This window comes from Macaca mulatta, chromosome 4 (assembly GCF_049350105.2).
Source record: "Macaca mulatta isolate MMU2019108-1 chromosome 4, T2T-MMU8v2.0, whole genome shotgun sequence".
Lineage (NCBI taxonomy): Eukaryota > Metazoa > Chordata > Mammalia > Primates > Cercopithecidae > Macaca > Macaca mulatta.
The window spans coordinates 97,170,698-97,187,603 of NC_133409.1; the positions used below are offsets into that span (position 1 = coordinate 97,170,698).

General features: G+C 35.4%; 1 protein-coding gene across 3 annotated transcripts in view; it reads left to right on the forward strand.

The window, feature by feature from the left end:
* Window positions 1–16,906, forward strand: part of RNGTT (RNA guanylyltransferase and 5'-phosphatase) — a 334,659-nt gene that overhangs the window by 156,600 nt on the left and 161,153 nt on the right. The window lies entirely within an intron of this gene.

The window sequence follows — 16,906 nt, forward strand, 5'->3', positions numbered from 1 at the left end:
TTATATCTAAATACATGTACTACTAAAATAAGCACCTGTTTTTCACTCAGCTTACGAAATAAGCATTGTTGGTCATTACATGTCAAAGAAACCAGTCTTTTAATATAACTAGTTATTAAAAAATAATTGTCTACCAATAACATTATATAAATGTTTATTTCCTTTTGTAACTTGATATACTTTTATGTATTAATCTCTATAAAACTTCATTTTGCTGTAGTTTACTGTAGAGTAAAATTCAAACAGTTGTCACTACTTGACAAAAAATACAACTTTTGAATGTCTTTCCCATGTTAACTTTTTGAAATGCACTGAAGAACTTTTACCAACTTAATGGTCGAATCATATATTTGAAGTAAGTTGTATTTTACTCTATAGCAGGTTTTTTCAACCTCAACCACTGATGTGTTGGGCCAAATAATTCTTTGATATGGGAGCTGTCTTGTGCATGGTAGGATGTTTAGGAGCATCTGTGGTCTCTATTCACTAGATGCCAGGAGTATAGATGCCAGGAGCACCCCTTTTACCATTTGTGACAAGCAAAAATATAGTCTGACATTGCCCAGTTTCCTCAGAGAACATAATTGCCCCTAGTTGATAACCCATGTTCTGTAGGGCAACGATTTTCAAAATGTCGCCTATAGAGGAGGATTAGCACCGTCCAGGAAGTTTCATAGATGCAGCTCAGCCCCACACCTGTTGAGTAGAAACTCTGGGGATGGAGTTTAGCAGTTTGTGGGTGTTTTTTTTTTTTTTTTGAGACGGTGTCTCGCACTCTCGCCCAGGCTGGAGTGCAGTGGCGCCATCTCAGCTCACTGCAAGCTCCACCTCCGGGGTTCACGCCATTCTCCTGCCTCAGCCTCCTGAGTAGCTAGGACTACAGGCACCAGCCACCATGCTTGGCTAATATTTTATATTTTTAGTAGAGATGGGGTTTCACCGTGTTAGCCAGGATGGTCTCGATCTCCTGACCTTGTGATCCGCCCACCTCGGCCTCCCAAAGTGCTGGGATTACAGGCGTGAGCCACCGCGCCTGGCAGCAGTTTGTGTTTTGACAGGTTCTCCAAGTGATTCTAATGCATGTTCAAGTATGAGAACTACTTACTCTATAGGAAAGAGTTTATTTCTTGTGCAACCACCTCATCACATGTTGCTTTTTTTCTTCACCAACTCTTCTTTTAGTAATTAGAGTATAAGCTAGTTGAGAATTTATATATGGAGACATCAGACTGGGTGCCTGGGGTAAAAGAAAGGGAACAAATGATTTGAACACAGTTAAATACTGTACAGGTTGAATATCTCTAATCCAAAGACTGATATGCTATAACATTTATAACGTTTTGGGCACCAGCATGATGCTCAAAGAAATGTTCGTTGGAGCATTTTGGATTTTTGGATTAGGGATGCTCAACTGGTAAGTATATATAATGCAGATGTTCCCAAATCTGAAAAAAATCAGAATCCAAACCACTTCTGGTCCCAAGCATGTCAGAGAAGGGATATTCAACCTATGCATGTAAAGCATTATATATGCTTTACATATATAATAAATCTCTGCTAAAATGCAAATTTGAAGACAATGTGATATGTGATTGGCATCTGTCTGTCTTCTAGCCCCCCTTGCCAAACAGAAAATAGAAAAATCTTATCTTCTGTGTTTGAGGGAGGAGGAGATGGAGGAGCACTAGAGGTTAGGGATGGAAATGGAAGAAAATACTATTTTAGGAAAAATAAAGTTGAATCTTTGAGTTCTAACACATTCCAGTCTCCCTAGATGGAAAGAAGCAAAGTCTAAATATAACAATGAATTCAGAAAATTTCAGTGTGTGAAACTCATGATTCAGATCTGTGCATGTATGGCATATGTAGGAAAAATGGCCTGACAAATAAGTGAGTCTCTTTCTTGGATGTCTAGTATAGGCAGTTGATTTGTCAGTCTGTTCTCTTTCTAGTAACTATACTTTTTTTTTTTTTTTTGAGATGAAGTTTTGCTTTTGTTGCCCAAGCTGAAATGCAATGGCACAATCTTGGCTCACTGCAACCTCCCCCTTCTGGGCTCAAGTGTGTCTCCTGCCTCAGCCTCCTGAGTAGCTGGGAATGCAGGCACGCACCCCCATGCTGAGCTAATTTTTTGTATTTTTAGTATGAATGGTGTTTCACCACGTTAGCCAGGCTGGTCTTGAACTCCTGATCTCAGGTGATCCGCCCACCTTGGCCTACCAAAATGCTGGGATTACAGGTGTGAGCCACCGTGCCCGGCTGTGACCACACTTTTTATTACAATGACTTTGTAATTGATATCTGGTATTAAGTCAAGTCTTCCTGTTTGCCAGCATTACCTTAAATATTTGTAGACAATTGGTTTAACCTGAAACTTTCAGAATCAATTTGTCATGTTACCCAGAAATTTTTGCTAGGGGTTTAATTGGAACGTCTTTGAATTTAGATTAATGCGGAGAAAATTGATGTGTTTGCAGTGCTAAATCACTTTCTCAGTGAATGCTGTGGCTTTTCTTCAGGTCTTTTTCTGTTCTATAATTGAGTTGAAGTTTTTTATTATTGTTATGGTGACTTCTAAATATTTGTCATTTTCTGCTTTTGTAGTAAATCGTGTCTGTTTTTTTTTAAATGCTACTTCTAGTACACCGCCTAGATTTTTGATTTATTTTATTGATTCAACAATCCTGTTAAATTCTGTTAGTTCTCATCATTGTCTAATTTTACACATTGACCAGGACCTCTAGTACTGAATTAAGTATTAGTTCTAGTTAGATGAGGGAGAAGACATTTATACCTTCCTCTCAACCTCAAAGGGAATGTAACTAAATTTTCTCCATTAAGTATGTTTGTGGTAGATTTCTGTTAGATATCCTTTATTGTGTTAAGAAATTTCTGATTCTGTTCTTCCAGTAATTCTAAAAATCATAAATAGGTTTTGGGGCTTTAACACCTTTTAAGGCATTAATTTTAAGGCAGTAATGCCTCTTCAGTATCTATTAAGATTATCCTGTCATTTTCTTTTTTACACCATTTATGTGGTAAATTACACTGATTTTTCTCATATTGACCCATCCTCGCATTCCTGGGATAAATGCTACTTGATCATGATATATGTAATTTTTTAAGCACACCTTTGGATTTAGGTATAATTGCTTCTTGAGGATTTCTGCCACCTTATTTCTTACAGTTCATTTCTTTCTGTTTCTCTCTCTCTCTCTCTCTTTTTTTTTTTTTTTTTTGAGACAGGGTCTCACTTTGTCACCCAGGCTGGTGTGCAGTGGCACAAACATGGCTTACTGCAGCCTTGACCTCCTGGGCTCAAACAATCCTCTCACCTGAGGTTCCCAAGTAGCTGGGACTGTAGGCGCGCACGACCACGCCTTGCTGATTTGTGTATTTTTCGTAGATACGGGATTTTGCCTTGTTGCCGAGGCTGGTCTAAAGCTCCTGAGCTCAAGCAGTCCGCCTGCCTCAGCCTCCCAAAGTGCTGGGATTACAGGTATGAGCCACTGTACCCGGCCTATTTTTCTGTTTTTTGTATATTCAAAATAATGAAGGTAATATTTTTTATTGTTGAAAAAATTATGTAAGTTGCACATAATCCGTGGTAATGCCTATCCATGATTTTAAAATATCAATTGTATGAGTGATTTGTACTGAAAAATAGAACAGTCTCTTACCTTTTTCTGCACCCTAAGTACTACTCCTAGGAGGTAATTATTTTCCTTTTTGTTTTGCTTTTACTTCTACAATTCCACACAGTCTATGCTGTTCTTTTTTGGTTTTGTATTTTATACATGATCTGCTTACTCTGTACTATGGAATAATAGGATTGAGCCCTCTAATTCCACTAACCCCCTCCACTCCCCTTTCTCCTTCCGTCATCCTATTGTAATTATATCACATGTTTGGTCAAATTAATATTCAATTTTTATATTTTTATGGCGACATAAATATTGTTCCTATCTAAATCAAATAGTATACAATTATATTTTCTTTTTTAGAAAAGTCTTGTCACCTAGCATTAGGAATATTTTTGGTTATTATAATTATTACTTCTTTCTTTAAACTCTCCAGAAGAACTATTTGATTTTATTCAATGCAGTCAAATATATAATATATATAAAAATATAAGTCTATTTTTCATTTGAAGGCATTCTTTCCGAAGCCTTCCGTTCTTTAGTCCTGCTGCATAGCCTTTTCTTCTTAGAGTTTCTTTTCACTATTTCATCCAGGAAATCCCTTTTACCTTTCTTCTCTGATAGATTTCCCTACTTTTTCGACTTTATCTTTCCTGCTTCTTTGATTCGAGTGATCTTGAAAACGTAATGCTGTACAAACTGGTCGTTATACTTACGGAGCTTTTGTTTCAGCTGTAAACTGAAATGTTATTCTCAATGGTCTGTATCTCTTCTACAAATTTATGGCTCTGACTTAGCCCCAAATTGTTTATTGTGTTTGTGTAGTTCTGTGCAACTTGGTATAATCTTGATTATCTCGTAATAAATCAAGCCTCACTGTTTGCCAGGACGTTCTTAAATATTTGCAGACATTTTGTTTGACATGTAAGTTTCAGGATCTGTATTTCATGTTACCCAGCAATTTTTTTTAGAAGTTTAATTGGAATGGCTTTGAATTTAGATTAATTTGGAGAAAATTAATGTGTTTGCAATGTTAAATGATCTTCTCACATATGCTAGAGAGTTAGGGAAAAAGTACAGTAAACTGTAGCTCAGGACTACTTGTCTAAATGTCAGAAATTTCCAGAAGTTTTAGATCTACTCTTAGTTTACATATTCAGTTTTGTGTTTTTAAAAACTTTACCTCATAAGTCATAACTGTTAGCAATATTAGACAATAGAACTAGAAAGAAGAGAGTAATTTTACTCAAATTCTCTATTTGTAATAAGCCTCCTAAGACACTGGCTTTCTTGGCCTCTTCCAGCTTTTGGATGGCTGTCTTTATACTTGTCTTCTAAGGTAGTTCTATCCCCCTTTTTTTCTCTTCATAGAGAAAAGTGTATGGCTATAGGTGTTTTGGTTAAATCAACCTTTAACCCATGCTTTATTTTGCTTCTAGTACTCTATTTCTTCATTCATACTATACATTTCCGCTAGGGACAACCAATCTTCAAACAGTCACTGAAGTCTGTTAAGTGGCTCATCACTTTGTCTTTTTGGGTTATCCTTGCTATTTATTCCTTATTTTAAAAAGATCATGTCAGATTTGGCTCAAATTGTTTTATATTCAACCTATTTCAGTAGCTTCTTCACTGCTCTTTGTATCTGTATTATCTTTCCAGTCTACCCCTGTTTTTTGACCTAGTAAAATTATATTCTGGAAGAAAGCCTAATATGGGGAGACTGATACTGGCTGATAGAAATATAACGTGTAACACAAATATGATCTACATATAGACTTTAAATGTTTCTAGTTGCCACATTAAGAAAAAAAGAAAGTGGTGAAATTAATTTTAATAATATATTTTAGTTAAACCACTATGTCAAAAGTATTATCATTTCAACATTTACTCAGTATAAAAACAATTATTATTTTTGTACTAAGTATTTGAAATCCATTGGGAATTTTACACTTGCAGCACATCTTGGACTTGCCACTGTTCAAGTGCTCTGACCATGTGTGTAGTAGACAGTGCAGGTTTAGATATATTGATTTATTGTTTCCCATTTCTTGTATGTGCTCATGGCATTTGTAGGTGATTCATTTGTGATCTTCAGTTGAATTGTAATTCTCTGTGTAATGATAGATTTTATACCCTAAAATACTACCATTAGACTAACGGTGTGGCTTAAAAACACCTCTCTTCAACACTATCAACATAGAGGGCTGAAGGCAGTAAATGCACAAAAAAGGTAGTTACTAGATTTCTTTCATATTACCTTAGTCATGAATATTTAATCTTAAACCTCTTTAAACAAAATTGACACATACATATATGCATTAAATATTCCTCTATCATCACTTTTAGAGCAACTTGGTCAGAAGTGACACACCTTTGTCTAGAATTAGATCTTTCCTTCCATGATAGTCTAGGTCCTGATCATCAACCTTTACCTTCTACTTCTCTGACATGGAGATTTTTCAGTTCTCTGGTAGCAGCTGATCTCATTCTGAGGCCACCAGTTCAAGAGTGAGGAAATCTTAGATTCCTGTGCACACACTGTGTCTTCATTGCTCTCCATTCCATAGGATTTGTGGGAGATTGGTTTGCTTTCATGAAGCTGAAAGCAATATCTTTTTCTATCTTTCCTCTTGAAAAATTGTTACTAATTGTCAGATTGCTTCAGAACTAAAACTGATTGCTTGAATGATTATTCTCAAAGCAAAAATCATTCTCTTTAAAGATGCCTTGCTGTTTCTAGCTACCCCTCACAAGCTATCTTTTGGTTGTTTTTTTGCCTCAAAAAATCTATGGACTGTGGTTATGTTTTTGCCTCACAAAATAATCTGAGGTTATTAGTCCTTTCCTTCCTTATTTCTTTTTAAACCTCCATTGTTTAGCCCAGTATATCTTAGAAACTGTTTGTTAAAGGAATGAAAATGCATCTTTGTGTTTTCCCCAGTCTTTCAGATTTGACTAGTTTTATATGTTACCAATGTAGGTAAACACCTTTTAAATTTATAGCTATTTTATCTTCCTTGCTGCATAGGAATATGTATAATCTAATTTATGCTGTTACCTTTTTTTCCTTTCAAGAAACTTATCAGTGGCTTTCTTTAAATTCCCACTTTTCTTTGCAGAGTCCAGAATCCAAACACCATTCTTCCCTAAAACAATAACATGAGCTTTGTCCTCTGCATATTCTCTTCAGAGACTTCCCAGTGGGTTAGGAGTGGTCTCTGGTTAAACAAACAAACAGACAGACACACACCACTGAATATCTTTTTGATTCTCCAGGTTTTCATCTGTAAAATGTAGAGACTGTAAGAGCTTAGCTTTGAAATTCTGTTATGGTCGTATGATGATCAATGCAAATGATATAAATCAGTACTTAAAAATTCCTTCTTTCTGCCAATACCTGGTGAAAATCTACTAAGTAATGAATTTTTAATAAAATAATAAACTGTTTTATTTTAGTTTCCAAAAAATGATTTGTCTTTTAAATGGCAAGTGAGACAATTAAAATAAACTAGACTTCTTATGAAGTTTGATAGTATGACTATTACATGACTGTATTCCTATTAATTTTTTTCTCCTGCCATCATTTCTTTTTTTGGTGGGTGAGACAGAGTCCTTCTCTGTCACCCAGGCTGGAATGCAGTGGCGCAATCTTGGCTCACTGCAACCCCTGGTTCCCAGGTTCAAGCGATTTTTTAGTAGAGATGGCATTTTCGAACTCCTGGCCTCAAGCGATTCGCCCACCTCGGCCTCCCAAAGTGCTGGGATTACAGGCACGAGCCACCATGCCTGGCCATCCTGCCATCATTTCAATAGACTTTTCACTTTTTAATCTTTTATCTCCTACGTTGTTAAGATTATAAAATATATGGAATGTCTCTGAAAGGGTCACATTTTGTTCATCAGTGGACATTGTCAGCTTCTTCCAAATACATTAATTTATTTTTATTAAAACAGATTTATTTTATTTATAACAGATTCTAGATTAGTTTACATTTATAACTTATTTCAGAAAACATGTTTCACAACTACCTATTTTGGTAACAGTTTAATTGATGGCATAGCACTATGCTACTTATACTAGTTATAAGTATCTAGTTCATCATTTTCATTTTCCATGAAGTTTTAATGATTTCAGTCTTTGTTTTTTAATGTTTAATTTCTGATTATAATTTCTCATGATAATTTTCTATCTAGTTTTTTTATTTCTTAAAAGCACATGTTACCAACTTTAAATCTCCTAGTTTTTATCACTAATATATACCTTTCATCATATTTTTGGTGTGCTCTTTAACTGGATGGTTAATTGCTAAAACGGCATCTGGCTGTAAGAAGGATGTAGTAGATAATCACATATCTACCCATCCTAGTTAATTCAGTGGTTATTTTACATTCCTACTATATTTTTGGAAAATATTCTAAAGGATATTCTAAGTATAAATATATATTAACTATGCCATCCAGAATAGGCTCCAGTTTCGCATAAATCCATTCAGGGTAGCAGGAGGCAATTTGCTCTCTCAAATGCAAAATTTCATTATATTGAATTGTGTAGCCTTTGTTATTTTTTCCTAATTTTGGTTTTGTAAGGTCAACCTCAGATTCTCCTGCAAAAGCTGATTTTTTGCTATTTTTAGTTTATCCTCAGTTTAGGCCACCATCACAAGATTGGTCTTATGAATTCCACTTTCTGACTTTTGATTTGCCAAAGCCCCAGATTAAACCTGTACTTAGCTCTTATGCAGAGATTTATGACTTTTCTACCTCTTTAAAAAAATGGAAATATGTTTCTATTAAAGTTGAATGACATCAGACACTATATGATATTCTGCTAAAGAAAGCAGACTTTAAGGCACATTTTTCTAATAATTCTTACTCATAAATTCTCCTTATGACTTTAAAAGAAAGAATACTTAAGGTTTTTCTCCCTTCTTTTATGCTTATACATTGTCATCAATTTCCTTTTCACCAGGTGAAATAGCCTTTTTCTGATCGTTGTTTGTATATTCAAAGGAAACACCTAAATTTTCCTTTTCACCTGCACTAGGTCTTATTTGTAAGGAAGAAGAGAGTTGATTATAGACAGGTATGACTTCTAGTGGTGAGAGGAGACATGATTTTAGGTGGTCCAGGGACAGGGCATCAGATGACATTGCATCATACAATGAGAAATGTAGTCCCATTCTTGTTTTTATTCAGTCTTTCAGATTATAAGGAGAAAGTCTATTTCTAGTTTTTGGTATCTAAGACTTGCTGATCTTTCCTTTTCAACAGAGTGTGGACCCACTTTCAGACTATTCAATAGGCAACATATCTACTAGAATTTAGTATCATTGATTAATTTCTATCTTTTCTAATTTTAGGACTACTGGTTATTTAGGGTAAGCAATACCATTTTCTAGTATAGTATAAATGGTATACCATTTGTTATAAAGTTTCTGTTTAAAATATTTATTTGTTAGATTTTAGAGTGAACTAATTTAAAGAAAAATATAATAATAGTAGTGGTATTTTGATGTGACAGAAATCCTAAGGGTGGTAAATGCGAAGTTGAAATTTAGAAAACATGATGATACTAGCTAGTTACTATATTAGTTTCCTATGGCTTCTTTGACACATTACCACAAACTTGATGGCTTAAAACAACATGCATTTATTCCCTTACTGATCTGGAGGTCCCAGCACTTTGGGAGGCCAAGGTGGGTGGATCACTTGAGCCCAGGAGTTTGAAATAAGCCTGGGCAACATGGTGAGACCCCATTTCTATAAAGAATGAAAAAATTAGCCAGGCATGGTGGCACACACCTGTAGTATTTGGGAGGCTGAGGTAGGAGGATTGCTTGAGCCTGGGAGGTCAAGGCTGTAGTGAACTATGATGGTGGCACTGCACTCAGGCCTTGGTGACAATTGTTCTAAAAAAAATTGAAAAAAAAAAAAAAAGATACTTGTGATTGCATTTAGGGTTCATCTGGGTAATTCAGAATAATCTCCCCTGCCCTTGAATGGCCTTAATTTAATCACACCACCAAAGTCTCTTTTGCCATATAATGTAACACATTCCTGATATCTCTAGGTGGCCATTTTTCAGCCCACCAAAGTTATAGCTTAATAAGACGTTTCCAACGGATAGCTGTAGACCTTAATACCCAGTGTAATTTCTGATTCTGTCTTTGTAAGATTTGTAAATTACCTTTCTTCCTTAGACTTCCTAAAAAGAGCAAGTTCTAAATGAGAAGTTTAGGACCCTTAATCAGGCCAAGAACTTTTTAAGTAAAATTTGCCAACATTTCAAAATTTTTCTTTTGCAGAAGTCTGAAACTTTTTGATGAACTCAGCTTTAATAATTAAGTGCAGGGCAAGTAATGCATTATTATGACAAAAGTAATATAATATATTAGAGGTAATCTGCATTTAAAAAATAATGTTAAAATGTGTATAAACTTTTCTTTTTAAATTGGAGGATATACAAATTTTATAATGTGTAGTTATTTTCCCTGAAATTCTTTTACCAGTCTCGAGGTCAATTCTTCAGTCTCTTGCCTGCTGTTACTATTCTTGGAGTAGAGAAGGTAAAGAGGCTAGGGTCCACTCTTGGGTAAACTTTCACTTACCCTTGCAGTTTCAGTTTTTCTCTTCTGTTTTGAATCTTCTCCACTGTAGCTCTGTCCTTCAGCTTTTTCACAGAATAAACATATCTCCTGCCTTTTGCCCACAGTAGAGGAGAGAAGCTAGAGGTTTAGTGGTCCTTCTATAGACTTTCCCTGGTCTCCTTGTTTTTTGTCCTATGGCTTACCTTTATCCCCTGGCAGCCGTGTAGGTTACCTGTTACTTACATGACTCAATCCTTTCTGGGGACTGCACCATGCAGCAGGAATGACTTGCATTGACATCCTTCTTTGTATGTACTTAGTATTTGGTTTTCTTTGCTCTATGCTCTGTTAACTTCTGTACTTTCTGTCTTTCAAAATTACATTGCTATGTTTTTTTTTTCTGCTATTGGTCTTATATTTTTGTTTTCCCTTTCTGTTGATACCTCTTTTTTCTGTAACTCTCACCTTTAGTGAGGTTTTATATCAAAGCGAGCATAAATACATGTTTAGTCTATCATTTATCATAAAATCTTTGAAACTTCTTACAGTGTGGTGTTGCATCTGTTGATTCCTATTAGCCAACAATTCAAGTAAATCAAGAAAGGGATAGCTGAGTGATCAGCCTAGCGATCTGAAAGGGTGAGTGTATATAAAGTAGAGAACAAGTCCTGATGAAGCACAGGCAAAGCCTGTTATCCATCCTCTGGTACCAGAGAAATATTCCAAAGGCAAATGAATGGCAACGGATGATGAGGATTACTAGTGCATCTACTTGTGAAAAAACTCCTTGGTCCAACTGTGTTTGGTGCTAGTTACGTAAAACTTAGCAAGAAGTTTATTCTACTCTGTTACATTCATTATAATGAGTGAATTGAGGTTGAATAAAGGGTAGAAGATGTTAGTACTGTTGAAAAACGAAGATATGTCTGTGGATATCTATAGATACCTACATATTTGAGACAGAGTCTTGCTTTGTCGCCCAGGCTGGAGTACAGTGGCGCGATCTCAGCTCACTGCAATCTCCTTCTGCTGGGTTCAAGCATTTCTCCTGCCTCAGTCTCCCGAGTAGCTGGGACTACAGGCTTGTCCCACCATGCCTGGCTTATTTATTTATTTATTTATTTATTTATTTATTTATTTATGAGATGGAGTCTTGCTCTGTCACCCAGACTGTAATGCAGTGGCGCAATCTCGGCTCACTGCAACCTCCGCCTCCCGGGTTCAAGTGATTCTCCTGCCTCAGCCTCCTGAGTAGCTGGGACTACAGGCACACCCCACCATGCCCAGCTAATTTTTGTATTTTTAGTAGATACGGGATTTCACCATGTTGGCCAGGATGGTCTCCATCTCCTGACCTCGTTATCCACTGGCCTCGGCCTCCCAAAATGCTGGGATTACAGGCGTGAGTGTCATTAACACACTCGGCCTAATTTTTTGTATTTTTAGTAGCGACGGGGTTTCACCATGTTGGCCAGGCTGGTCTCAAACTCCTGGCCTCAGGTGATCCACCCACCTCGGCCTCCCAAAGTGCTGGAATTGCAGTTGTGAGCCACCGTGCCCGGCCAAAAAAGAAGATATTTTGAATCCTAGCAAATTATTGAAGAATTAGGAGAAAGTTTTATTGTTTAGCTCTTGATTTAATATTCTATTTTCAGAGACGTAACCATGTAACACATTCATAATTGGACATTTTTACTTATTACTTTTTTTTACTCTTGTTTACTTATTACTTTTATAAGAAGGAAAAGTTAATCCGTGGTTTAATCAAGGAAATAAAGCTTAGAATATTTATGTTTATAAAGAAGTACCCTAATACCTTATTTTGACTAAGACACAGAGCAGTCATTAATCGTCATGAAAGCCTGGATTCAGACAAAGTGGATTACATTACATTTACGGAATTATAGAACAGCAGAGGTTATCTAGTTCGCTCACTGGTTTCAAAAAGATAAACTCCAGTGTTCTAGATTTCTGTGAAGTGCCTCAGGTGACTGCATGGAAAGATAGGTTACTAGGTCAGCATTCTGCTTCCATTGCAGTGCTGCTGATTTACTAATACTACTTTTATATATTGTACTTGTAGATGAGATTATGTTTTCAAAAGGGCTTTAGCTGCTAAGTAAATGATGTTTGAATCAACTGCTTTTTTGAAAGGTCGCCATCATCTCCTTTCGTTGAAAAATCAAGATACATTTTCACCCTTTTTTACTGGATCAGTTAGTGTTAGTCTATATTCTGTTCACTCTTTCTTGAAATACTTTCTTTTATGGCTTCTGTGACACCACATGCTCCTGATTCCTCCTAGTCTTTTGCCATCCTTTGCGGTCCCTTTCAAGCTCTTCGTCTTCTACCAGCCGTTGAAGTTTGGTGTTTCTCGGGACTCAGCGCAACAGATTTCATTCTTTCTCATGCCCTGCTCTTTTTCTAGTAATCTCATCCATACCTGTGACTTTAGTTCTTTTTTATCACATGTTACTCAGACTTCAGATTTCTATGTAAGCCCCAAAGTTGGTTATCTTATTGCCCACTCTGATGCTGCCTTTTGAATTTCTCAAAAACATCAGAAACACAATACAGACAGTTCCCAACTTATGACTGACTATTTTTCTGGGGACAGTAATGCCATTGTAAGTTGAGAAGCATCTGCATATCAAAGACAAACTCTATCTCTATTCCTGAAATGATCAAGTAAGCAGACATACAGACTGGTTCTTTTCCAGCATTTTCACCTCAGTTACTAAATGCAGTTACTTAAATCAGAAATCTAGCTGTCATCTTTGGCACCGTCCCCTCCTGCCTCTCCAAGTCTTTCTTTATCTTTTAAGTATCTCTTAAATTATTCCCTTTTTTCTCCATTGTCACTGCTACTACTCTAATCCAGTTTGTCCTTCATTGCCTCTTGCTGGAACCACTACAGTGGCATCCATTCTTGCCTTCTCTTCATTCCTTTTTTTTTGAAATGGAGTTTCGCTCTTGTTGCCCAGGCTGGAGTGCAGTGACGCGATCTGGGCTCACTGCAACCTCCGCCTCCTGGGTTCAAGCAATTCTCCTGCCTCAGCCTCCTGAGTAGCTGGGACTGCAGGCCCATACCCACTACACTCAGCTAATTTTTGTATTTTTAGGAGAGACGGGGTTTCACCATGTTGGCCAGGATGGTCTCGATCTCTTGACCTTGTGATCCGCCCGCCTTGGCCTCCCAAAGTGCTGGGATTACAGGCATGAGCCACCAAGCCTGGCCCAATCTTTTCTTCTTTCCGTATCCAGAGAGATCTTCCTTCATCTCTAGTGCTTTCTCCTTGTTCTCAGGTTAAAGACCAAAATTGGATTTGGAGCCAGTTTACTTTTTTCTTTATCATGTTTTGCCTTTTGGTTTCCCTGTGTGTTTTGCTGTTGATTCAAAAATAACGTTAATGTTTTTTATTTAAAGGTGGCTTAATTATATTATTCACAAACAGTGATGTAAACAATAATATAAACAGTTAGTCAGTTTGGGATGCTATAACAAAATACCATAAACTGAGTGGCTTACAAACAACAGAATTTTATTTCTCATAGTTCTAGAAGCTGGGAAGTCCAAGATCAAGGTGTTGGCAGATTCAGTGTGTGGTGAAGGCCTGCTTCTTGGCTCATGTTGTGTCCCACACAGCAGAAGGGGCAAGGGAGCTTTCCTGTGTCTCTTTTCTAAGGGTAGGAGTCTCATTCATGAAGGCAGGGTCCTCTTGACTTAATCATCTTCCAAAGGCCCTACCTCCTAATACCATTACATTATGGGGGTTAGGATTTAAACACTGGAGTTTTAGAAGGGACACAAACATCAGTCTGTAGCACAGTGTTTTAAAAAAATTTGAAATGTAACCTATACTTGACAAAAATACTTAAATATTTGAGAAAAATTTTGGTATTTTCTTCAAAAGGAAAAAATTATCTGTTTATTTTCAATATAAATCTATTTTCTTTCTAAGGTTTAAGATTCAAGCTTTCATCAAACAAATGATCATTTTAAAAAAGAATCACTATCAAATTGAATTTTCCATCTCATTATCAGCTTCTATAATAAAATATGTTTTATTAGACTCCTATCTATATGGTTTTCAGTTCTGCGATTACATTTCCATTTTGAATTGCTAATTTTTGGCCATTCATCACGTAAAAATGAATATTTTAACATGATGATTTGGTATTTTAATATGCCGGTATTAGATCTTTTACATGATAGCTATTAGATTGTTTAATTTACAAAGTTGGTAGTAAAATTAAATCTTATTTGTTTACTAGCTTTTATAAGTAGATTTTAGTGCAGATTTATGTAGCATATTAAATTTTTACATGTGGAAATAACATTAATTTTTAACCTTTTGAGAAATCAGCTTTGATTTTACTTTTATCTGGAGAAACTATGTTTCTAGGCAAGAATTGTATGCCATTAATAATCTATCACTATGAAATAAACACAGAATAGTAGATTGTATAATTTAAGTAAGAATAAAAATCTTGAAAGTGTTTTTGTTTTATATTTAGAAAAATGGCTTTTCTTGTTGTACCTACCAACTCTACTATGGTTAGTAAAACATAACTGTTTCTGTTGAGTCTAGAGTTATTTACTTTCAAACGGTAGAGATATAATTGTTTTTTAATGTTTTCCTCACTATTTTGATTTTCCTGTAAGGTGGGTCAGCTTGATTTTATGTATCTGGTATTCATCAGTTTGCATAGAAATTTAGAGTCAGCTTTGATTTTAATATTGCATTCTTTTGAAATATTAATATTTTTATCAAATCTTTACTGCTGCCAGGTATATTGAATATTATGGATAGATTGTAAGATGAAAATTGGAATTAGCCTAATGCCTTGTCTTGAAGTACATGACGAATTAGAATGGTTTTCCTCTGTAGCAAGGATGTTACCATGGTGAGAGCTTCTGTTTCCATGACATTTGCTTGCATATTTTGATAGGTCTTCAATTGAAGAAGGGCTCTGTTTTCTGGCAGGCTGCAAAAGTGTCATTCTATCTTTTCTCAAAATGTGTTATTTTTATTGAAAAATATAATTTTCCAGGGAATTGTAATAGCAAAGTGCCAAGAAAGAAAATGCACCTTATTTTAATTTTTTTTTCCTTGTTCAACTTTTAGAGCACAGCAAAATATTCTTAGCTTGCTTTGTGTAAGGAAGAAAAGGAAAACATCATTTTCAAGTTTTAAAAATAAATATTTAGTTTTTTTTGAATTTTGTTGGCAAAATAAACAGCTACAGATGCATAATTTGTAATCAGTCTCAGCTAGATATAGATATATCTGTACAACTAAAAGGAATTGCTAATGATGATATATTGGTAGCAGAGAAAGGGGAAATATATAAATAAGGACTTCAAAAAATGAAAGAAGTGGTGAATTCCTAGAGGGTAAATATACAGAATACCAAATCAGTTCTTATATAAATGATACATATTAAACACTTAATGAATTAGGGATAGTTCTTTTTATTAATAACTTATGTTTAAAGTTGAAACATTAATGGTAGATTTTAAAATTTGCATTTTACAGTGGTATAATTTTAATTTTTAAACTAGATAATACAATCACTTGGTTCAGAAATTTTAACATGTATTTAAAAAATACACAGAAGAAAGTCTCTCTCTCATACTTCTTCCCTAGTTTATCTATATAGAAGCAAATACAAATGTGTGAATACATTCTTATTTTCATTCTACTTTTTCATAAAGATAGCATATTATTTTACTTTTTGTTTACATATTGTTTGCTTTTCAGAATTTGTCCAGGTATATTTTTAATGTCTATTTTGTTTTTGTTAGTGCTCTGATTTAGGCATCTAGGGAGATATATTGGAATCATAGCAAAAAGATAGGGGTTATTAATTGTTATCTCTTATCCCTTATGCTTATAGCAATTCCACGTTTTAGGAGGAAATATGTAAAAGCACACATTTTGTCTATGTAGGGTACGAAAATTGATTTTCCTTTTGTTGTCAAAGTTCAGTGATAACTTTAGTGGCTCTTTCTACTGATAGACCAATTCATTTTATAAGAGCTATAAACTGAAAGAGTCTCTAAAAAATATGTATTTATACATGCTATTTCTTCTGCCTGAAACTATTTTCTTTTTTATATTACTCCCATTTATCCTTGAACTATCAAGTTAGATGTGCTTCCTTGAGGAAGCCTGGTTGTCTAGCTGAGCTTGACTCTCCCCTGCCCCCACAGTATTCCCATTGGCCTCAATGCACTTAACATGTATGAATTTTTAGTTATTTTAAAAATTACCATTTCTCTTACTAGATTGTAAGTACCATGAAGACAGAGACCATCTCTGTCTCATTCACAGTGATATTTTTAGTGCTTGTAACAGTAGGGTGAATATTAAATACTGTGTTGTACATGTAGGCAATCTAAATGTCTTAGTTCCTTGATTCACTGTACTTTCTCTTGTAGCTACTTAACTCATCCTTATTGCCTGTGTAATTCTCAGCTTAAATTTTACTTCCCCTGGGAAACTTCTCTTTATGTTTTTGACTGTGTTAACATTTCATTTTCTCTGCTATTATAGCACTCTGAACTTCATATTTCATTAAATTCTTGACAGTTTTTTGTAACTGCTTATTATTTGTCTGAAACCCCCGTTATCTTTATCTTACTGGCCTCTAGCACAACTGGTTGACACA